At 37.4% G+C, this 25,312-nt stretch overlaps 1 protein-coding gene across 32 annotated transcripts in view; it reads left to right on the top strand.

Moving 5' to 3' along the window:
• LOC131303340 (uncharacterized) overlaps positions 1 to 25,312 on the top strand; it is a 58,580-nt gene that overhangs the window by 3,125 nt on the left and 30,143 nt on the right. For 13 of the 32 annotated variants that reach the window (XR_009191965.1, XR_009191974.1, XR_009191969.1 and 10 more), the window contains exons 3-6: positions 4,728 to 5,015; positions 7,308 to 7,425; positions 7,622 to 7,739; positions 7,935 to 8,051. The gene's annotated coding sequence lies outside the window, so the exon portion shown is untranslated. Of the gene's footprint in view, positions 1 to 520; positions 3,963 to 4,088; positions 4,381 to 4,727; positions 5,016 to 6,342; positions 6,847 to 6,964; positions 7,098 to 7,307; positions 7,426 to 7,621; positions 7,740 to 7,934; positions 8,052 to 9,004; positions 9,197 to 10,614; positions 10,741 to 10,828; positions 11,559 to 25,312 lie in introns of those variants that run through there. The other 19 variants (XR_009191960.1, XR_009191955.1, XR_009191961.1 and 16 more) reach the window with 19 other exon arrangements.

The raw sequence follows: 25,312 nt of genomic DNA, 5'->3' as shown, positions 1-25,312 counted from the left end.
ACAAATACTCTATACTTTACCGTGTGCATAGGTTTTCCTATTGCTACACTTGGTAGATCTTTTTAGTTCTCTCTCCTATCAGATGGGATTGGATTTACGAGAGTTCCCTTTTTACGTGAGATTTAAGATTATACAACTGGTTTTCTTGTCGGAATACCAACACGTGGCATCAACATTTTAGGAGCGTGCATAAATACCTATGTTTCTCTTTCCTCCTTGAAGTGGGAATAACTTCAATGCTGGGTGACTGAATGAAGGGTATCAATAGCTTTATAGCATCAATAATTTATGCTTTTGATGCTTGTTCATGCTGTAAAGCCAAATTGTTTTGCTCCAAATAGTAGTAAATAGCCTTAAGAATCTCACACGTGGAAATGATTTGAATCCAAAATTTTCCTTAGAATAGTTAGGAGATGGAGATTATATTGACAAGATTCAAGGAGAAAAATCACATCCATTTGGAATCCATGAATGATTATTTGGAGTGGAAGTTTAAGTGATACAAGTTATATCAACATAGGGGATTCAGAGCATTGATGTAAAGAGATGGTCTGGAGAGAATTTTGGGGCAAAGGATTGCTGCAGATAATGCTGAAGCGACTGGCTTTAAATACTAGAAGGTTCTTGCCCGATGTGGCTGGTGGTGATGGTGGAATATATTGATGCTTACTGCACAAATGCAAGTATGTTGAGAGGTTTTGGGGGGAAAGATGGTTGTAGAATGGCTACTTAATGTTCTATCTCGACCTCCGATCATGGAGGCAACCATAGGGGATCAACTGTGCTGGGAAATGGGCAATGTCAGTGGTTCAAGTATACCGAAAAAATGACACATATGGTGATTCCATTATGTTGGAGGTGGTTGACAATGCATAATTGAGGCGATACGCTCGAGGTGTCGTGGTGATGGAACAACTTGATGATGCTCGTTTACATAGTGGCAACTAAGACCAGTGAGAGACTTCTGGACAAAACAAGGTTGCTGAGTGACTACTCAATTTGTTCTCTCCTCTATATCGGATAAAGTAGCTTGTTCAAGTATGTCGAAAATATAACCGTGGTACTAATTCCCATATGTTTGAGGTGATCGACTAGGATCATATCATCGACTTTCAATAACAATCACCATTGAAAATTGAAGATGTTGCTAGTGACTATGTATGGAATGTATACATATGTTTGTAGTTACGTATGTCTTGTAATGGGAAGAATTATGTTCTCTCCTATGTTAGTCGTTCAACCTAACTAATCAAGTCAATTGTTGCTTTCATGATATAAACGATAGTACTACCTTGTCATATTTTGGTTTAGAAGGCGTGCGCTCGCGTGCATAGGCACTAAAGCGAGGCGAGGCGCACTGAAAAGGCCTCGGCACCCTGAGGTGAGGCGTATGTACATGAAGTAGAGATAAGGCCCTTGAGGCACATGCCTCACGATGAGGTGTGTGGCGCATGAGGCTAGAAGCTCACAATTTTTCTTAGATCTGCGCTCAAATTTCTTCATATTTCAAACTAAAAAGGCTCTAATCCCTCTATGAACCAAATGAAACACATAAGCCAAACTGTTTAAGTCTTGAAAAAAACTTAGCCAATGTGGAGTGTTATGAATCAAATGACAAAGATGATGAAGTAATTGGTGTTGAAGATTAGGTGACCATGATTAGATAGTTGAGTGCCACTATCCATGTTACTATGTGATCGAACTAAATGTTATGCATTAGATTTTTATGGATGTAATGATTTTCTTCGTATTTGGTGATTTGAACATTGGGAATGCTGTAATTTATGGTGTTTGAAATTGTGGAAAGCATTTACTTATGTTCAATTTTTTCCCTATATTAGATGTGTAATTATTTTTTACTTCTTCTGCCTCACTTTGATGAGGCATGCGCCTTGCCTTGCGCCTATGTGTACATAGAGCCTTTTAAAACACTACCTTGTCAATTAATTGACATGGGATTCTATAGCTATTTTTTTTGAACGTATAGTTGACTGTGTAGTGCAAAAATACAAAGAAAGGTACTCAATTAGCCAATCCCAATTGAATTGAATGAAGCTTAATTTTAATTTGGTTAACAAAGGTTCTAAAAGTAGCTAGGCACTGGTTGGGCGGCCGGGCACTAGCGCCTAGGCCGGTTAATCGGTGCCTATTGCCCTAGACATTAGGCGGATTTTCCATTTTTTAAAATTTTTTTTAGAGTCCTACCTCCTCCCCAAGTTTGAGAGCAAATACAAACATAAGTAGAACAAAATATTAATAACATGAAAACTAAGTAATAATGCGAAGTTCAACATCCAAAGTTCAACCAAATGAAACTAGTAGTACCAAATAGCTAGTCTAATGAGAAGTTTTGATATTCAAGGCTTTTGAAATTTTTTATCGTGTAAGAGAATTGGAAAGATTGGAAATGTATTTACATCATAGTAAAACTACACCAAAGCCTGTTATAGTATATTACCACAACACGAAAATCCTTAATTTTTTAAAGTCACATCGCCTACCCGCCTAATCCGCCTAGCCCCACCTGGTCGCGTAATCTCGCCTAGTTGCCTAGCTCGCCCAGCCAATTAATCTTGCCTAGCGGCCGATTCATCGGCCTGGCTGCGGTGTACCGCCTAGGTCGACTTTTAGAACATTGTGGTTAACCTACTCTGACAAGGCTTAATTTGGTTTTGGGTTTCATAAAACCTTACGTGTGTTTTCTTGATATTGTAACGTTTAGTCCGATAAGAGAAGGATATTGGTGGGATTTGGGATGCTTTAAATGTGATCTAATCTATCGAACGACTCTTACTCTTTTTAAATTGCTAATGGCAATAATTCTAAAACCACACACAAACTCTCTCACATTACATGTGGGCCCCCACACCATTGGAGGTGTGTAATGTGTGTGGACCCTACATGTGATGTGAATGAGTTTGTATGTGGTTGTAGCAAAACTCTTGAAAATGGACCCAACAACACAACATGCTATTCAGCAGCAGCAGCCGCGCACATGTTTTTTTCTTAGGACAAGTTGACAAGACCCCACATATATATTACTGATGCAATCAAATATCGAAAGGGAAGAATTAAATAGATCAGAGAACTCTCCTAACACCAAGGACACTAAAAGACACAAATGACCCTATATTATACTGCATCAATTACGCCCACCCAACCTTCACCCCCTAGCAATATTTAGTTCGATGAATGTGAACATTAGTGTATTTATTGACACGTAGGCCGATATGTAAATCTATGACCCTGTTCGTTTTGGGATTTTGGATTTGGATTTGTAGGTAATGAGTGTAGAGAGAAATACAGTAATGATTGGAAATATGTGTAATGATTGGAGAGAGATAAAGAGAAAAATGAGCGTAATGATTGGAGAGAAATAGTATAATGATTAGAATCCAAAATCCAAAAGCCTTAAACGAACGGGATTATGTGTTTGAACTTTAAGTCCGCATGAATACAGTTTTTACAATCTTCTTTCCACAATTGATTATTTCACATGTCGTGTTCGATGTAAAGTTACATATTTTCTTCCTAAAAGTTGACTTCTTGTTTAAAACTTGGAAAATGTAAGACTATTAGAATTTTGACCTTTGTTGGAAGTCCATAATAGAGCAAAGATCAGTTCTAATAATTACAAATCTATATTATATCATTGGAAAAGTAGCGAAACGTATAAAAGAAAATATCACTTCTTTTTGCCTGTTTCGCAATTTTATGGTTGGAAATTGACTTCTCTAACTTGTTTGTACATTGATACTTCAAACCTTGTCAGTTCAACTTCTTGACTTTCTTATGAGGCCTAAGGAGAGTTTTTGCAAGAAAGTAGTTTTAGAATGTAGAAAAGCATGATGTAAAATCCCAGTCTTTTATAGCACCTTAGTTGCATGAAGTGGGAACGGGAGTTGGAAGTCCATAATAGAACAAAGATCAGTGCTAATAATTACAAATCTATAATATATCATTGGAAAAGCGAAACTTATAAAAGAAATCACTTCTTTTTGCCTTTTTTTGGCAATTTTATGGTTGGAAATTGACCTCTCTAACTTACCCGGCTCTAAATTAGATGACATCACCTGACACTCGTACAGGAGTATCCAAGTCCATGTAACATAGAGATGTGCCTCTATTCCCTTTCTCTCTCCTTTTTTTTTCCTTGGTAGCTTCTTCTGTCATCATCGACGAACGACTTTCTTTGTTCTTCTACATCTGATGTCACTATCTGTATTCCGTGTACCACCTCTTCCTCCCTCCTTGTTCTTGTTTTGTGTTCTTCATTCTATTTTGGTCTTCCTTTCCCGGAAAATCCAACACACCACTGCCGATGATCAGCTCTCCTCAGCCGAACTGCCATTGTGCCCATCTTCATTAGCCTTAGCCATGGTAAGTAACTAACATATTTTTGGCCCTTCCTTCCTATAGAAGTCACCTCTTTCTCTTCTACTTGTTTCTGTCTATTTCTTCTTATTGTGTCCAATGCTGTTCTTCAAACCCCTTCGACCCACACCTATAGCAGCTTGCACTGCACTACTCATTGCACCCAAAATCTTATGCCTCGACAATTTGTTCTTTTCATAAAGCCTATTGTATTTTCTTTTCACTTTAATGATCTCGTGAGAGTGGGATGTAGCCAGCTCATGCTTGGCTTTGAATTGTGCTTATGACTTTCATCATTTTTCTGAGATTTTCATCATTTTTCTTATGTTGTCTCAATCTTTACTCTGTTGCAGGCTTCTGTCTTCGTGTGGGGAGTATTTGTCAAGTCATGCTGTCATCTAATGGTTCAGAGCATGTTCTAAGTTTATGTGGTGCACAAAATGATCCTAAAAAACATCCGGAACTAGGACATTGCATTGACGAACCTATTGTGCATGATAACAAATCTCTTGGCAGGAGGAATGGGAGAATGAGGTTTTCAGATCTTCATGGGATACTTCATGAGCTATATGATTGAGTTTCCTATGGCTGTTACCCTTACCAGTGTTCTGCTTCCCTCAAGGATGCAGCCTAAGGAGCCGGTATTTCATCTCAAACACTTCTTTTTTAGTTCAAACATGGTTGTACTTGGGGTTAAGATCTATCTGTGTGGGGCTAGAAGATTAATAACCAGATGCTGTGTCATTTATTGATCTTCGATGACTCTTTGATTATCATTCTGACTCTTGATGGTTTTGAATGTGGGCTTCTAGTGACATGCCTTCTTACTTAAAAATTGCAACTGTCCTTGAGGGTTTTAGAAATGGCATGCTTAACTTATGCCTACTGTTTCAACTAAGATTCTACTTAAACTTGGCAAATATTTGTTTTATAGGGAGGAGACGGAGAGTGGGAGAGAGGGAATGAGAAGCAAAAGCTGATTTTTTGCTCATTTGGAACATCATGATATCATTTCCTTATATTTGACACCCTCCTTTGTCATAAAAGAGGAAATGCGTGTTTAAAGAAGTTTTATAAATGCAAACCATAAATGACTGACTACTGTTCCGTGTGATCTCCATGCATTCATGTTGGTTTCCTTATTTTGGTGGTTTGCTATTTAGTTTTTGCCCTTGCATTATTTGTAATATCCTTTTCAGCCTAGTCTATGTCCACAGCTGACGCAACTCCGAACCAACGCCTTAATTAATGGCTAAGTGATTAAACCAATTCTTTTTATAGAAATAAGTAACCACCCTATTTCCATTCATTTTAGTTGCATTCCCAATTGTCAGTGTCGATAACACACAAAACCTGCTTTTAGATCAATCCAACTGGATTCAAACAGATTGAGAAAATGCAGAATAATGTTAAGCTTGTCATAAAATACCCTCTCTCAGCACCTGAGATACACAAGAAGTAATGGAACCTTTTTTTTTTTTGGACAGCGATAAGTAATGAAACATAGTAACAACAGCCCCATCCGTCATGGATTAAGACCCAGGTTTTTGAAAAAGCATTAATGAACGTCAATATTCAAATTTAGGTAAAAAAATAAATTGCAAAATGACAAAAAAAAAAAAAACATTGAAATCAATCTCTATTTGGTAAAACAGTATTGGTCATTGGTTAAATTGGAAGTGTATTATCGGCATATAAAAAGCGGCTCCTCTATAAATATCATGAGAAAAACTAGTCCTTCTCGGCTTCTCCACAATACTAGAGAGAGGTGAGTAGAGGGGAAGCAAATTGTTCTCATATACAGGACTATGCTTGTTAATGCTTTTTGTAGAGTTATGTATGTCAAACTCATATGTACATTATCATATAATCTAATGTACTAAAAATATTTTGAGTTAAACAACATTGTCTCTCTGCCACTTACACAGACTGTATTTTTGTATATCAATCGGTGCTTTCTCTTGATAGAAATGGTATAATTCTTTAAGGATTTAAATTTTCAATGGACTGTACCAACACAAGTGCCCCTTTGCTTCAAGTCGAGGGAAAGACACAACTGCCACCCCCTCTGGTGGAGACAACCATTGTGAAAGTGGAGGTTACCGACACTGGTAAGAATGAAAACTCAGTAAATGGTAAGTGGGGTCAGGAGTGGAGAAGGTTCAGTGGCAGTAGATGGAGGTGGTGGAGAAGCAGGAGATGTGGATTCAGAAGTAATGGTACGGAGAAAGAGGGGGAGACCAAGAAAGCATCCAGTGGAGTCACGAGAATGTTTGCCTTCCCTACAAAATATTATTCCAAAAAGGGGAAAGGGACGGCCTCCTGGCATCGGAAAACTGCAATTGCTGGCTGCTATGGGTGGTCCATGCTTCTCGTGGTGTCTTTGACTTCAGATTCTTCGTAGGACACCTGTTGAGTAGATAGACTGCACATTGAACTGCTCCTCATGTTTTGAACATACTAGTAGGAGAGGTAAGCCTAGATATGGATGAGTCTGCCTTAATTCCCCCCCCCCCCCCCCCCCCCCCCCCGCCCCCCCCCCCCCTAAGTTAGTAATATTGGTGTGCTTATGTGATTTTGGTGATTTTAGGACATTTTCGGAAGAATGTTGTCAGTTGTTCAGACGAGTCCTCGAGCTGTCTGCATTCTCTCTGCTGTTGGTGCGGTTGCAATCGTAGATGTGTCTGGCTGGTTACTTTGGCAGTGGTGTTTTAAGGTACGAGGCATGATCTCTCTCTCTCTCTCTCTCTCTCTCTCTCTCTCTCTCTCTCTCTCTCTCCATTTCATAATCTTTGAACTAACTTTTCTGTGATGAACTTTTTTACAAGCTTCTAATTGAGATACTTTTCCTTTCTGTTTTGCTAGTTGGAATGGCTTTTATTTTAATTACCTCTCTTTCCTTGTATTGTTACTGATTTGGGTAATGATTGCAGTAGAAAGGACCTCTAGGGTTGCTCCCAATGGTCGCAGCAAGCAAAGGAGAGTTTCAACAAATCAGACTGTGTCCATAGTGATCTTTACATTAACCGGGAGGTTTCTAGCGGTTCTATGGTAATAATTTGAGATTTTCTTTAGACTTACCTGATGTGTATTTTGCTTTATGTCCTAGGTTGGGCTATCATCTTGTAGGACATGTATTTAATTAGCTGACCCCATATCGTATCTCTGAAGTTATTGGCCGCACTTTGCTTTTATTTTAATCACCTCACTTTTCTCGTTTTGTTACTGATTTGGGTAATGATTGCAGAAGAAAGGACCTCTAGGGTTGCTCCCAATGGTCACAGCAAGCGGAGGAGAGTTTCAACAAATCAGACTCTGTCCATAGTAATCTTTACATTAACTTGGAAGTTTCTAGTTGTTTTACGGTAATAATTGAGATTCTCTTTAGACTTACGTGATGTGCATTCTGCTTTATGTCCTAGGTTGGGCTATCATCTTGTAGAACATATATTTAATTAGTTGACCCCATATCATATCTCTGAAATTATCGGTCGCACTTGGCATTTATTTTAATCACCTCCCTTTTCTCGTTTTGTTACTAATTTGGGTAATGATTGCAGAAGAAAGGACCTCTAGGTTGCTCCCAAAGGTTGCAACAAGCGGAGGAGAGTTTCAACAAATCAGACTGTATCCATAGTGATCTTTACATTAACCTGGAGGTTTCTAGCGGTTCTATGGTAATAATTGAGATTTTCTTTGGACTTAGGTGATGTGCATTCTGCTTTATGTCCTTAGTTGGGCTATCATCTTGTTGAACATATATTTATTATTTTTCTTGTTTGCTTGTGGCAACTGGCTGAGTACCTTCTTTCTGAAAATAAAATCAATAAATAAAGAAGTTGACAGTTCTCGAGTCATATTCATAGTTTCCACATCTGCAAGTTGCGAGGGCATCTATGGTGTCCAATCAGAATTCACACATTGCAGAAATTTGCAATTTAAAGTCCGATGAACGCGATTTTAGGTATGATTAAGGTTCTCGCTGAACTCTTCAAAATGAACGGAGCCAATCATCCAAATGTGATTGGAAAATGGCAAGAAAATTAAAAAATCCATGGAGGGGATACCATCCCCCCTTGTTTACCGGGGATGCATAAAAGTTTCTCTAGGCAAAAGGGCTAGTGAAGAATACTAGCAAGGTTCAGGCAGTCAGCAAGGACGTTCCCTCGTGGATGGGAGAATTTGCACTGTGACTAAAAGATCATCACCTTGTTCGGCACCCAAGCAAGCAAGATTATCAGCACCATGTATTTATTATTTGTCTTGTTTGCTTGTGGCAACTGGCTGAGTACCTTCTTTCAGCTAATAAGAACAATAAATAAAGACTCGAGTTATATCCTGTAGTTTCCACATCTGGGAGTTACGAGCGTATCCAATGGCATCCAATCAAAATTTACACATGGTTGAAATTTGCAATTTAAAGATTGTTATAAATCTTTTTTGGCTAAAGTCTGCGTGATTTTCAAAAGGTGATTATTAGTTAGGAGCGAGTTTTTGTTCAATTTCTTTTACCCAGAAACTTTGCATGTGGAAAATATGCTAATGGTGTCTGATTCATCTTAGGTTTGGGAAGACTAAGAAGGGTATTATGTTAAACGGAAATGAAATCACGTACTGTTATCTTTTGCAGGCTTCTTTCACGGTGTGCTGAGTATTTGTTTTCAAATTTGGATACAGTTTCAGAGTATGTTCTAAGTTCATGCTGTAAGGAAATCATTGCTGGAAAGACTGGCATTGGCGGAGCTATTGTGAAGTGATGATGTCCAGCTTACCTCAAGCATGCAGCCGAGTGTGCCCGGTTTTTATCTCAAACACTTACGAGGTTAGTTTCAACATGATTGGCATTGCTACTTGCTACTTGCTGTCATGCTTTATATAGTTAGACGAGAAGAGGCATCACTGCATATTTTTCGTGTAATATTGGTTCATTGGTTTTGTCACATTGAGATTTGCTTGGACTATTGACTTTTACTTGAACATGGGCTTCTAGTGAAGTGCATTCTTCATTCTAAGTAGTTTCAATATGTTCTTTTAGTTGATATGTAAGTTAGTTCGTTGTTTCTTTTCATCACAGAATAGGGTTGCACCATTAGGCTATAGCAAGGCATAAAGTCAATTTGAAAGCAGTAGTCCTACTACATACAAAATGTATTCTAGAAAAATGCAGGCTAAAATTGACCAACCAAATCTCATCTTTATACAGGCAGAAAGAAGTGCCAATACTTAACCCAATCTGGGACGAACTGAAAGTTGACTTTACACGCGCAACCAAAAAATAGTTGATAACTTGAAATTTTAGGTAGTTTTTTTCTACTCATATATGAGAATTTTTAGAGTTTTTGTGCGCCTAAGGACTTGCAGGGCCGATTCCATAGAACTTTTTCAATTCAACTTAAAAACTAGTACAACTAGTGTGAATATTTGGAGGTTTGCAGGTCCAGGCACCCCTTGTGTCCGCCTATGATGCACGGACACGGACACGGACACGGACACGGACACGGACACCGAAACCGACACCGGGACACGGGAATTCTAAAAAAATGGGGACACGGACACGGCGGGGGACACGCCACGTGTATATTTATTTATTTATTTATATATAAATAATTAATTAATTATAGTTTAGCACCCAGAAATTTTAAAAATAATAATAATTTGGCCCCAAATTTTTTAAAAAAAATTACAGTTTGACCCCCAATTTTTTCAAAAATTACAATTTTGCCCCCAAATTTTTTAAAAAAATTGCAGTTTGGCCCCTGCCGTGTCCCCATCGGTGTCCCCGCCGTGTCCCCAGCGGTGTCCCGCCGTGTCCCCAGCGGTGTCCCCCTCAAAATTTAATATTAAAATATGGGACACGCCACGTGGCGTGTCCCGGACGTATCTCCGCGGTGTCCCCGTGTCCTGACACTGCGATTCTTCAATCTCTAGAGGTGTCGGTGCTTCATAGGTGTCCGCCAATCACATCATTCTGGATTAATTTTCTCATTAATAGCTCCCTAAGTCTACATACGAACTCTCAACCACGACTCTAGACACAACTGCGCTCGGAGCCGTTATTCTTGGTCTTTCTGGAAATCCTGTAATTTTCCAATTTCCATTAATGATATGGCTTGGATTTCCCATTCAAGCCCCAATACCAATCTACCTACAATATTAAAGATACATTCTAGACAAGTTTTTACACCTATCTTTTTTTGATGCAAATCCATCTTGAATTTGTTATGTATTGGTGGTGTTTAGGAGAACATTCCGATCGAGGAAGTCTTCAAGCAGTTCAAATGTACGAGGGAAGGTTTGTCAACAGAGACAGGAGAGAAGAGACTCCAAATCTTTGGCTTTAACAAGCTTGAGGAGAAAAAGGCACAACTTTTCTTAGATTTCTTTATTTCTAATTGTAATTTTGAGCACTATACTTTTTTTATGCTGAACTGTTCTTTTATGAAATTCCTAACAGGAGAGCCAGCTTCTCAAGTTCTACGTAAGCAATGATGCCTTTCTCAGATCTTAATTTACTCTCCCCCTCCTCTCTGCACCGAACCTCTCTTGCTTTGCCGATTGCCTGCCGGTTTTACTCTCGAGTGTAACCCGTTGGCTTAACGGCAAGGTGCGGTCCTGGTGGCAAGTGGTCTCCCACCGATTTCGTCTCTCTGGTTTTATCGGTTATCGCATAATGGCAAGGTGGCGGCGTGGTCTCCAGATATTACAGTTATGAAGGTGACCGGCAATGGTGGTGTCTAGTGATGTTCGGATTGGTGTTGATGGATGACAATGGCGGCATGCGGCGGCGTTGTGGAACCTCGGTGGTCGGATTCTCAGACCGTTTGTGAGAACCAAAATGGCAGCTTCTCGGCGGTCATTTTTGGGGTCTCGTCATTTGAGAGGTTCGCGGGCCGCTCGTTTTATTCAGCTTCATCGGCCAATGCTTGCTGGCGGTGGTCGACATGCTTGCTGGCGGCGGTTGCTGTTTCAAGTTTAGGGTTAGGTTTTGGGTCTCTTGGATTGGGCTTAGGCTTTGTGTTTGGGCTTTGCTCTTCAGGTGCTTCTGCTACGCCCATGAGTGTTTTTGGGCTTTGACCCACTAGGAGTTTTTTTATTTTCATCCAACCTTTGGTCGACCCGCTCCCCCAACTTAATGTACCTTGTTAAGTTTTTTCTTAATAAATTTATTGCCATTAAAAAAAAAATGATGCTCTTCTCAAACTAACACAAATCATTTGCACTATCCCATCTCATCTCGGATACCAAGCATTTGTCGCCAACAAGATTTGGGTCCGAATTTCTGATACATCCATCTCAGCAGCACTTCTTCAAGACGAGGATAAATTGGAAGGCTCAAAAAAGGGGAGGAAAAAAAACCCTCCAAACTTACAAAAGAAAAACAAAAAACAAAAAATGGGGTCTAAAAGCATCTTTAATGCGTGAAGGTTCCAACAGAAAGTTTTGCTATCGATATTCTCCAACCTCGATGGACATATTTGAAGCCAAATGAGTATGATATCAAACTAATCAAAGGATATTTTTGAGATTAAAAAACACTAGTAATATTTAATAGTACCATTGATTGGAGATTTAGAGGTTGTTGTGCACAAAAACATAAGCCTAAGAGCATCTGCAATGGTACTAATCAAAATGTGTCATGTCATCATTTGATTATCCATTTAGTCCATAATTAAACTTAACAACCTCTACCTCCACATTGGTTATTTTTGTATCCCTAACAAAAAAAAACCCAACAATACACAATGCACATTTATCCAATCACAAACGAGTTTTAATCACGCATCCGACCACACCAAATTATTCGTCTCGATAAGACGATTCCAATATGGGGTGTTTTTGAGTTATTGAGTTTAATTGTTGAGTTTGGTTATTGAGTTTTGGTTATTGGTAAAAGTTGTTAAGTTTGGTTATGGAATGAGTGGAATTTGGTTATTTACTAAAAGACTTATAACTTTGGTTATTACAATGTATGGTGTTTTTTGAGCATTGTTGTTAAATTTGCTTATTCACATTCATTTGCTTATTACAATGCGGATGCTCAATAGGTTTAAGTGAACAAGTAGTTCTTGATAGAGCTCAATGCAGAAAAATAATTCATATAGCCGATCCCAATTGATTGAGACATAAGACTCGATTTGGTTTAGAATTCCACAAATTTAACACTTCCATTCAGGGTTGGACCTACGTTGGGCACGTGGAGTCATGTGCCCCCACATCTTTTTAAAAAAATAGTAAAAAAAGTTAGATATAAATACAAAAAAAAATAAGTAATATAAATACAAAAAAATCTCTTACACTAGTACACACCATTAGCATGGTATAGTGGTCATCACAGATTGTGAAAAGTTCCAAGGGGCTGAATTCGATTCCTAGGACCCTCCATCCCTTGTTTTTTCTTTATTTTTCCATTTTTTATCTACCTCTTTTCTTTATTTTTTCATTTTTGTTCTACCTCCTTTTGTTTTCCTCCCAATCCACAATATTACGAAAATTAAATTACTAAATTACTACATCTTTTAGTTTACTTGCCCACCGAGATAGTTGAAAGTGTATTTTTAGCCATGAATATTGTGAAAAATCAGTTGCGAAATAGAATGAGTGATCAATATTTAATGGTTGAACGATAATTTAGAGGTATACATACAGAGAAATATTTTTTAATATTGTGAATAATAGGGAGGGGGAGTCTTCCGTTGAAGGTTATGTAACACTTCCGTTGAAGGTTATGCAACAGGAGTCCATGAGGGAGGAGGATGAATCGTTTTGGCAAGAGAAATGAGGGATTTGGGAGAGATGTTTTATGGCTTTTTCTCCCAAAAATCTAAAACTTAACGATTAGGTGTGCACTAAACAGGGACCCAGGGGTGTTGTAGTGCACTCCCTCACTACATGTGCAGTGCGGGCAATCCGGCCGTCCATCTCAGCAATGGACGACTCGGATTTTCATCCAAACAATAGATGACTAGGAGCTGTAAGAGCTTGAATTAAATCCGAGTCGTCCATACTGAGATGGACGACCAGATCAACCGCACTACACGACGGCGGGTGCACTACAGTCTACAGCCTCTCCCATTCCACCAAACAGGACCCTTGTGGCCTAAAATGGTGTATCCAGAATTGTCCCAAAATGACGTCATTTTGGGGCATAGCATGGAGGCTAGCGGGGCTATCAAAAGTTACAATGTATTGTAGTTTTTTATTTGAGGAAACAAAACATAATTAAAAAGTATAAATTTCGAGATTGCAGTCATTAAAAAAAATCTAAGAAAAATCGGTAAAAAAGTTGTTATACACCTATATTGCTTGAAGGGATAACATTAAGGACTCGTTTGGATGCGGGATAAGGATTGGAGGTTTTATTTATGAAGGAGGGATAAAATAGTAAGTATGTAGTATTGGTTAAAAAAGGATGACCCACATCTCACATTGATGTAATGTTTATGGAGGGGGATTAAATAGTAGTTGGTTTGGATGAGGTATTAAAAATGGAGGAATAAAATAATACTTGGTTTGGATGAGAGATAAAATAGGAAGGATAAAGTTGTTTTGTAATTGAAATGGAGGAGGAGGGAGTATTAGCTAATAACACCTCAAACCCTAGGATAAAATTATCCATCCTTTGGGGGTATTATAGAAGAGGAGGATAAAGGAAGATCCACTGTGTTTTTGGTTCCCAAACCATGAATTAAGGAGGGCCCCACAATATTATAAGGGGATAACCCAATACCCCTTCATAAGACCTCATCCAAACGAGCCCGATTAGAGGTACAAATGAAATGAAATGCTAATTCTTTTTTCGTCTCCTACGCAGATGAAGGAAGGAATTTCGATTTTAGGTTGTGTCTCCTATGGAAAGAAAGGAATCAAAACACAAAAAAATTTATTACTCTATATTTTTTGCTCATTGTTGGATCTCTAGCTTGAGAGAATTAATGAAACTAATAAAATCTAAGCAAAATAAGTAGAAAATTAAAGTTCTCAGTAAATTCCATTTCTGGTCGTACCTTATCATTTCCTTGTTCGGAAGCCTTAATTTGTGAAGTAGAAACGTAGTAATTCTTTCATTCCTTGATTGTTCCAAGATTTCGATAATAAAAAAAAATCTAAAAAAATTCAGGAAAAAGGTTATTATCCTCGTCCTCACCTAATTTTGGTTGCTTCTATACTATATTTCCTGTTTAGCTTTAATAAACTTCACACTTTTTTTAAAATCCAATGCAAGTTAAAGATTTCAATAATTTAAAAAAAAACCTTAGAAAAATCGGGAAAAAGGTCATATCCTCCTCCTCCTCACCTAATTTAGATTAATTTGCTTCTATACTTTATTTCCTGTTTAGCTTTAATAAACTTCATACTTTTTTTTTTAAAATCCAATGCAAGTTAAAGATTTTTGAAATTTTAAAAAAACCTTAAAAAAATCGGAAATAAGGTTACTATTCTCCTCCTTGCCTAATTTAGATTGCTTCTATATTTTATTTCTTGTTTTGCTTTAATAAACTTCACACAATTTTTTTAAATCCAATGCAAGTTATTGTAGTTGACCATCCTAGATTTTGATAATTAAAAAAAACCTAAGAAAAAATCAGGGAAATGTTATTATCCTCCTCCTCACCTAATTTAGGTTGATTTTATATTTTATTTCTTGTTCTACTTTAATAAACTTCACACTTCTTTTCTTCTTCTTTTTAAATCTAATGAAAGTTAATGTAGTTGACCATCCTAAATTTTGATAATTTAGAAAAATCTAAGAAAAATCAGGAAAAATGTTATTATCCTCCTCCTCATTTAATTTAGGTTGCTTCTATACTTTATTTCCTGTTCTATTTTAATAAACTTCACACTTTCTGTTTAAAAATCCAATGCAAGTTAACGTACTTGACCATCCTCCGAATTTGGGTCCAAAGAGGGCTTCGTCCCAATATACTTTCCATGTCTGGTTTCTTGCAAAACTTGGGGTTTAGGTCTCGGATGAGCATATGATTACTCTTAGCATTGTAGATCTATTATGTCTCGGGTTAGGGGTTTGATGTCATCATTCCGTATTTTTATTAATCTTTGTAACATTTTCAAAGATTAATAAATTTTTTTTTGCCTTTCAAAAAAAAAGTCGTGCATTCCATACATCTCTGCGTATATCTTCATACATTTCTAGAATTATTTTTAAATTAATAAGAGAATTAAAACATCTCCCGTAAAAAAGGTTTTTATCATTATCTCTTTTCCTCTTATGTTTCTAAATTCTTTTTAAATTAATTAAAAAATTAAAACTTCTTCAGTACAAAAAGCTTTTATCATTATCTCTTTTCCTTATTTACGTAAAATCAAAACAAGAAAAGAAAAGAAACAATAATGCTTTCCAGATTTCTTTCCTTCTTCTAGTTAATGCATAATAGCATAACAACGATATCCACTCTGTGTTTATCTTAGCATATTTTAATTTCTTTCCAAAGTTAATTACGAAATTAAAGATCCCGAGATAAACATTTTCATTTTAAATAATCCAGGTGTGAACAGGTCATGTAATCATTTGATTCCTTTTGTTGGTTTCGAGGCTGGCTGCAGTCGCTCTCTCTATATATACCTCACAAGTATACGCGCAATGTCTCCAACGGCTCTGATTAGGGTTTTGTTTATAACTCCATGGTGATTCCATCAGATAACAATGGCGACGGAGACGAAGAAGAAGAAGACGATAGCGAAAACGAATACCATCTTGTTTTCGACTATTGCTTCAGTGATTTACCAAAGGTTTGCGTCTTCTTGCACCTTAGATTTAACTTCTTTATCTCCTACTCCAGTGGCTGGCAGTAATTGATATGTGCTTAAAATCATTTGATCTGACTGGTTTGGATTGAGCACGTTTGTGTATCTGTGTGTGTATATGCATACTCTTAAGTGTGGTTTGATCGTAGTTCACTACCCAATTTTGTTAGTCCTGTATTGTAAGAGACACGGAAAAAAAGAGAGCCATCCTATTGGTACCGATTGGATGACTACTGATGGGGTACCGACCGGCACGCAAGACCCACTCCGGTTCCTGTGCAGATGATCTGAGCCGTTCAGAGTGGGCCTGTAAAAAATCAGCCCAATCCGATATGAGTAGGTGCTCGATCCAATTTTCTATTTTTCATTCAGATTAATTGGATCGAGCACCTACACATATTGGATTGGGTTGATTTTTCACAGGCCAATCTGAATGGCTTGGATCATCCGTGCAGGACCCGGAGTGGGCCTTGCGTGCCCGTCAGTACCCCATCGGCAGGGAACCCGTCGGTCCCCTTAGCATTAGTGCAAAAAAAGAAGAAGGCATTTTTAACCTTTAATTCAAATTTTTGATATTTCATGACCTCTTCACAAGATCCTAGTTTTCTCTTCTCAGGACTATTGGTCATATGCTACTGAATGCTCAAGGGTTAATAAAATCATATCAACAACATACATAAATGGATCTGGGAAAAAAATTAAAGAAATGTTGGATGACAGATTGGCCGTCTCTACGTAGTTGAAGAAGTGTATCCAAATGTTCTATTTGACGAGAACTTATGTAAGTGTGGAAGACATGGAGTAGTTGTTTGTTTAAGGGCTCTACTGAGTGTCGGGTTTTGCCCCTTCGATTAAGATTTTCAAATAAAGCTACTGAGGTTTTAAAGAGAAAAGCCAAATAAAAAAAATCTATTAAAGCATATGTTCAACTGATTTGGTCAAATGAGGTAAATGCTATCACTTGAAAGATGAAGCGTGCCACAAACTTGGAAATTATTTCTTTTGTTCTTAAAATAATAATTTTCCATAGTTATGCTCTCTCATTGTTTCTCGTTTTCGATAATAGTATTGGGCTTCCATTTTCATTTTCATTTGTAATGTTGTATTTTGTTTTGGCTTCTGTATAAGCAACTATTAGTCTCAACAAGATGGTTGTTTGATGACGGGAAATGACAAGTCTAATAGTAAGAGATGCCATCGAAATTGAATTTGGTTTTCTCATTTTTCGTCCATGGGTTTGTTTAATATCATCAATACTATCAAACTAATGATGTCCATTTTGGAAAGTTCATGCATGACGATGGAGTGACTACATATAATTTCAACAATCCTTAAATGTCACTGTTATCCACTTGTGCATGTTATATTATGTTCGTTCAAGAATATCACGAGTTTGTTTGAATTGTCAGTGCCCATAATAAGATGTCAATGAATGCTCTTTTGTATATTGCTATATTCTCGTGTTAGTATCTCTCTGTGTCTTTATATATATGTATTCATTGATCGAATTGGAACTTACTCGACAGTGACTCGACACCAAAATTCAGGTTTACCTGCCCTTGCTCAAGACTATTTACATCGTCTGAACCCTGGATTTGGTTGTCTCAGGTAATTCCATGTTTCCTACAGATTTCGTTAGCATTATTAGCATAGCTGATGTCCCTCCTAATACTCCATACTTCCCATTTCCCATTGGATTAATATGTATGCTCATTGAACTAAATATGTGTTTGTATCCATTCTGATAAATGCTTGAAGAACAATCATCATATCTTGTTTAATATGTCTGAAGCCTCGGGACGGGTTAGATTGCCCTTGTTTGGGGATTGGAGCATTGTGAACGTAATTAGGCTTATCCGATACTGCCGTTATGAAAACTCATCGGATTCTATTGGATTCACTGAGTAAGTATCCAGTTTTCCACCCAATTTTAGGAATACTAAAAATTAATACGATAGGATGCTTTTGGGACCGTAAATTTTAAGAGGCTTTAATTGAGGTCAAACTATGAACAATACATCCTTTGCAAATTTTAAACCTTTGTATTGTTTTGTAAAGTGAAGAGATGTCCTAGTGGAGGTTCCCCCCGCCCCCATGAAGAGAAAACAAGGAGAAAGGAGAGATGAGGAGGAAAAGGGCACTTGAAGGAACAACTCTTTGTACCAATAGCTATGATAAGAAAAGGAAGAAAGAAGTTAAGGATCAGAGTGAAGGGAAATAAAGGAAAAGAGATAGATGTTGACGTTCGAAATGGTTTTTGCTTAATACTTACGATTTTTTTTTATTTATGAAATGTGGTAAATGCACTTCAGCTTTTGGTTTTGATTTTCTATCTATAACAAGATAATAAAAGTACTTATTTACAACATATCTTTGGAATATCCATTTCTCACGATATTTATATTGTATTATATATATGTATTGTGTATTTGTGTCAATCTATGAAGCACACCTTTATATGGAGGTCATGTGTGGCGTCTGACAATTTTCAGCGACCCGGACTCTTTGGACCCATGTTTTACACTGAAATAAGAGGTGTTCTAGTTTTTCATACGCACTTTAGGACCCTATGGACACTCATGGGATACTTCGAAGGTGTCAAATGAAATGCTAGGCCTAGTTGAAGCTTAAGAATGTCTTATTTCGTTGATGGTTGAGCGATGACAAAGATTCATGTGAACTGTGAAATGGTTTCTTCTGTGACACAATAAGTGCGAACGTTGTAGAGTCTTATATTCTTTATTTTTCATAATATCCTACGATACATGAATATGTTTTTTCAGACGTGTCCCCAACATGTTGGACATCAAAGTTTTCGAAACTTGCTTGTTAAAAAGTCAGTGTCGTGTCACGTCCATGCTGATGCTTTGTGCACTAGGGACATAGATGTTGATGAGAACTTTTTTTTAGCGTATTTCTAAATATGAGTATCGAATGTACTTAAACTTTTGTGTCCATGTATGTAGATATCTAACAAAAATAGTCAGAATGGGAGTTGCAATGTCTCGTGTCTGAATTAGAGGAAGTTTTAGAAATACTCAATATCATACCATGTGCATAAGTTTTCCCTTAGTAGCAGGATCCATCTAAAATGGGTGCGCTTTCTAGACGGGAATTCGAATCGGCGCTCCCAAGTTGGAAGCTTGCTCCCCTCAAGACTAGAGCTTGCTCCTAACTAAGATGGGAGCGTATTGGGTCGCTAAGGCAGTTATTCTCTTACTTTTAAGGGAGTTATGCCATTATGGAAATGAGAATATGAGAATCATATTAGTCAAGAAGTTTTGCAAATTGAGAATATATAACTTCCAATAACTACACTTTAAGATTAGGAAAATTTTCAGTATCACTTTTTCTTTAATGGTTAAGTATTGAAAGATATGTTATATACATATTTTTATATAATCTATATACGCTCCATAGGCGCTCAAAACTTTAGGAGTTTCTAGGTCCCTCCGCTTCCCTGCACCCATTCCTGCTTTCGCTCTTGCCCCTGCTTCATGCTATTATGGGTTTTCCTATTGCTACACTTGGTACAACTGGTTTTCTTGTCAGAAGACCACATGTGGCATTAGCTTTTTAGGAGTATGCATAAATACCGATGTTTTTCTTTCCTCCTTGAAGTGGGAATAACTTCAATGCTGGGTGATTGAATGAAGGGTATTAATAGCTTTTGTAGCATCATTTATGCTTTTGATGCTTGTTCTATGCTGTAAAGTCTAATTGTTTTGCACTGAATAGTAGTAAATAGCCTTATGAATCTCACACGTGGAAATGATTTGAATCCAAATAGTACTAATTAGCCTTGAGAATCTCACAAATGGAATGATTTGAATCCAAAATTTACCTTAGAATAGTTAGGAGTTAGGGATTATATTGGCGAGATTCAATGAGAAAAATCATATCCACTTAGAATCCATGAATGATTATACGGAGTGGAAGTTTAAGTGATACAAGTTATATCAACATAGGGGATTCAGAGAACTGATGTAAAGAGATGGTCTCAAGAGATTTTTGAGGCAAAGGATTGCTGTAGATAACTCTAAATCGACTGATGGCAAATACTAGAAGGTTGCAACCATAGGGGATCAACTGTGCTGGAAAATGGGCAACGTCAGTGGTTCAAGTATACCGGAAAAGTGATACATATGGTGAATCCATTATGTTGGAGGTGGGGTTGACAATGCATGATTGAGGCAATACGTTGGAGGTGTCACGGTGATGGAACAACTTGATGATGCTCGTTTGCATAGTGGCAACTAAGATCAGTGAAAGACTTCTGGAGAAATTAAGGTTGCTGAGTGGCTACTCAATTTTTTTCTCTCCACTATATTGGATAAAGTAGTGGGTTCAAGTATGTTGCAAATTTAACTATGGTACTAATTCCCATGTGTTTGAGGTGATCGACTATGATTGTCTACTATCAACTCTCAATAACAATCACCATTGAAAATTGATGTTGGCAGTGACTATGTATGGAATGTATACATGTGTTTGTAGTTACGTATATGTCTTGTAATGGGAAGAATTATGTTCTCTCCTATGTTAGTCGTTTCAACCTAACTAATCAAAACAAATGTTGCTTTCATGAGATAAATAATAGTACTACCCTGTAATATTGGTTTAAAAAGTGTTGCCTCACGTGCGTAGGCGCTAAGTGAGGCGAGGCACATTGAAAAGGCATCAGCACCCTAAGGTGAGGTGCATGTCCATGAAGCAGAGTTAAGGCCCTTGAGGAACACGCCTCATGGCTAGGTGTGTGGCGCATAAAGCTAGAACCTCACAAATTCCCTTAGATCTACACTCAAATTTCTTCATATTTCATCGCAACCATTGATTGTTGAGGTTTAAAACATGTGACAATGCACTGGTTAAAATCCTTCTAACTAAAAAGGCTCTAATCGTTAGTCCTCAATGTACTGAATGAAACACAGAAGCCAAACTGTAGTCTTGAAGAAAACTTAGCCAATGTGGAGAGTTATGAATCAAATGACAAAGAAGATGATGAAGTAATTGGTGTTAAAGATTAGGTGACTATGATTAGATATTTGAGTGCCATTATCCATATTACTATGCGTTCGAACTAAATGTTATGCATTAGATTTTTATGGATGTTACAATTTTGTTTGTATTTTGATTGGGGATGCTATAATTTATGGTATTTGAAATTGTAGAAGCATTTACTTATGTTCAATTTTTTCCCTATATTAGAAATGTGATTAATTTCTAGGACTTGCGCCTCACTTTGATAAGGCACGTGCCTTGCCTTGCTCCTAGGTGAACATAGAGCCTTTTAAAACACTCAAGGGATTCTGTAGCTATTTTTCTTGAACGTATAGTTGACTGTGCAGTGCAAAAATACAAGGAAAGGTACTCATTTAGCCAATCCCAATTGAATTGAATGAAGCTTAATTTTAATTTGGTTAACCAAGGTTCTATAAGTCGCTAGCCACTAGTTGGGCGATCAGGCACCGCCTAGTGCCTAGGCCGATTATCGGCGCCTATGGCCTTAGACATTAGGTAGATTTTCCATTTTTTAAAATTTTTTTTTAGATATTCTCCTACCTTCTTCCCAAGTTTGAGAGCAAATACAACAACATAAGTAGAACAAAATATTAATAAGATGGAAACTAAACAAATGCGAAGTTCAACATCCAAAGTTCAACCAAATGAAACTGATAGTACCAAATAGCTAGTCTAATGCGAAGTTTTGATATTTAGGGCTTTTGAAAAGACCGGAAATGTATTTATATCATAGTAAAACTACACCAAAGCCCCTATAGTATATTACCACGATACAAAAATCCTTAATTTTTTAAAATCACATCGACTACCCTCCTAATCGTTTGCCTAGCCCCAGCTAGTCATGTAATCTTGCCTAGCTACCTAGCCTGCCTAGACAATTAATCCCACCTATCGGTCGATTAATCGGCTTGACACCTAGACAAAAGCCTAGGCCCCAAGGCGTGGCGGCAGGGTACCGCCTAGTGCCTAGGCACCAATTAATCGGCCACCCAGGCTGCTTTAAGAACACCGTGGTTAACCTACTCTTGACAAGGCTTAATTTGGTTTTTGGTTTCACAAAACCTTGTGCGTGTTTTCTTGATATTGTCACGTTTAGTTCGGTAAGAGAAGGATAATGGTGGGATTTGGGAAGCTTTAATTGTGATGTAATCTATCGAACAACTCGTACTCTTTTTAAGTTGCTAAGACGGGACTTTACATATCTTTTTAAAAATTAATAATGCCATGTGTCATCAGTGATAAGATATGACTTTCGTATTATGGATTTTGTTAGTAAAACGTGCAACTCGTGAAAGTTGTTGAATTTCAACCTTCTTTAAACAGATATAACTTGAACAAACGACCATCTACTATGATTTATCTAGAATCATTATGTATTGTCTTTCGTCTCGAGAAATCTATCTAGTGGCAATTGATAAAAGAATCTTTTGACACTGCACAAGTTTACTTTTCCACCAAAAGTTGTATATTGGTGTGGTTTCAATGTGCCTTGCACCTTTTAATGAGCATTGTTGGAGTCAGGCTTGCATACACTTCAAGCGTGGTTTTTAGAAGTAACATGAGCAAAATATGTGTTGCGTTTTGTATGGTAAAAATTGTCCCAAGAGCTTAAGCTGTTAAGAAATGGACCGAAGTACGTTTAATAAGCTATTAAACACCTTTCCCCATGTGTAATCCTGACTTTCACGTGGAGATGCAACTGTCCATTAGATAAAGCAATGCAAAATAAGCATTGGAGTAACAGAATGCAATCGGGACCAAATGCAAGTCGGGATTAAGGTGTTTGGAAATGACAATAATTCTAAAACCACACAGAAACACACAAACTCTCTCACATCACATGTGGGCCCCCTCACACATTGGAGGTGTGTAGTGTGTGTGGACCTACATACGATGTGAGTGAGTTTGTGTAAGTGTGTGTGGTTGTAGCAAAACTCTTGAAAATGGACCCAACAACACATAGCATGCTATTCCGCAGCGACAACCACACTCACGTTTTTTTTTTTGGGACAAGTTGACAGGACCCCACATATACGCAGTGTATTACTGATGTAATCAAATATCAACATAGAATTAAAGATTAAAAAAAGAGGAGCAAATCCCATTCAAAGGGATAAACTCCCAAGGGTAGAGAGAGAAACTAAGTCTCAATAAATATTTCCGTGTTCTTAATAATCAAAAGCTACCAACATAAGAGACCGACACCCCTATTTATAGAACCGAGGACTCTACTAACACCAAGGACACTAAAAGACACAAACGACCCTATATTCTATTGCATCAACTACCCCCGAGTGATATTTAGTTCAATGAATGTGAGCATTAGTGTAGTTATTCACACGTAGGCCGATATGTAAATCTATGTGTTTGAACTTTAAGTCCGCATGAATACAGTTTTTACAATCTTCTTCCGCAATTGATTATTTCACATGTCGTGTTCGAGTTAAAGTTACATATTTTCTTGCTAAAAGTTGAATTGTTGTATTGTGTTCAAAACTTGGATAATGTAAGACTATTAGAATTTTAACCTTTGTTGAAAGTCCATAATGGTCAATAGAACAAAGATCAGTGCTAATAATTACAAATCTATAATATATCATTGGAAAAGTAGCGAAACGTATAAAAGAAAATATCACTTCTTTTTGCCTTTTTGGCAATTTTATTGTTGGAAATTGACTTTTCTAAATTGTTGCTTGTAGATTGGTGCTTCGAAACTTGTCAGTTCAGCTTCTTGACTTTCTTATGAGGTCTAGGGAGAGTTTTTGCAAGAAAGTAGTGTTAGATTGTAGAAATTCCTAATGCAAAATCCCAACCTTTTACAACACCTAAGTTGCACGAAGTGGGAACGGGAACGAAAGTGGGAGCGAGGGTATGTAGAAGATCCAAAGTTTGGGTCGCCAAAAGGAGCATGTATATAGGTATTTATTGTATATAAACATGAGAGAGATAAGACGGCCCAATATAGTTTTTATATCAAATTTACGGACTAAACACATAGATAAGTCTAATGTGAGACGAGAGTCCTGATATAGTAAGAATCTTATGCTTTCTTCAGAATACAACTTGTACGAGTATTTTCAAACATTGTATCTTGGTTGCATATTGTATATTGAAATAGTCTGCGATTGGTTTAAGTTCTTTAGATTGGTATTCGATATGTGACATTTATTTCACTTGTGTTTTGCTTTTATATCTTAATAATTTACATTTCAATAAAATTTTCCTCTATTGGACTATAGATGAATACAACCATAAATTCCTTTTGTGTCCCCGGAACCAATTCCTGCATTTCGTGGAATGACATGCCAGCAAGTCTAATTTATGTTTGCGTTGTTTCATGTCTCCTGTCTATGCAATATAAGCCCTTGCGATTCTGTAACAAATATTATGGATAGCTACCCTTATGACGGCTATTGTAACCATCTGTTATGTTGGGTTTTTTGTTTGCGTTGTGCATTCAACCACAAAATCCATTGACCACTCGAATTGTTTTTGTCTGGCCTAATTGAGAAATGGCCGCTCAAATTGTTTTTGCCTAAGTAACAGAAAATGGTGCATTTTAAAACCGTTCTCTCTCCTTTTTTTTCCTTGGTAGCTTCTTCTATCATCATCGACAAACCACTTTCTCCATTCTTCTACATCTGATGTCACTATCTGTATTCCGTGTACCACCTGTTCCTCCCACTCTGCTTCCCTCCTTGTTCTTTTTTTGTGTTCTTCACTCTACTTTTGTCTTCCTTTCCCAGAAAATTGAACACACCACTGCCGATGATCAGCTCTCCTCAGCCGAACTGCCATCGTTCCCATCTTCACTAGCCTCAACCATGGTAAGTAACTAACATATTTTTGGTCCTGCCTTCCTATAGAAGTCACCTCTTTCTCTTCTTCTACTTGTTTCTGTCTATTTCTTCTTTTGTGTCCTATGGTGTTCTTCAAACCCCTTCCACCCACACTATGGCAGCTTCCACTGCACTACCCACTGCGCCCAAAATCTCATGCTTCAACAATACATCCATGTATCTCTAACGTTTGTTCTTTTCATAAAGCCTATTGTATTTTCTTTTCGCTTGAATGATCTCGTGAGAGTGGGGATGTAGTGGCTTTGAACTGTGCTTATGACTTTCATCATTTTTCGGAGATTTTCATCATTTTT

The sequence above is a fragment of the Rhododendron vialii genome, chromosome 10a (genome assembly GCF_030253575.1).
Source record: "Rhododendron vialii isolate Sample 1 chromosome 10a, ASM3025357v1".
In the NCBI taxonomy this organism is placed as follows: Eukaryota; Viridiplantae; Streptophyta; class Magnoliopsida; order Ericales; family Ericaceae; genus Rhododendron; species Rhododendron vialii.
This window is presented reverse-complemented; position numbering and strand designations above follow the sequence as displayed.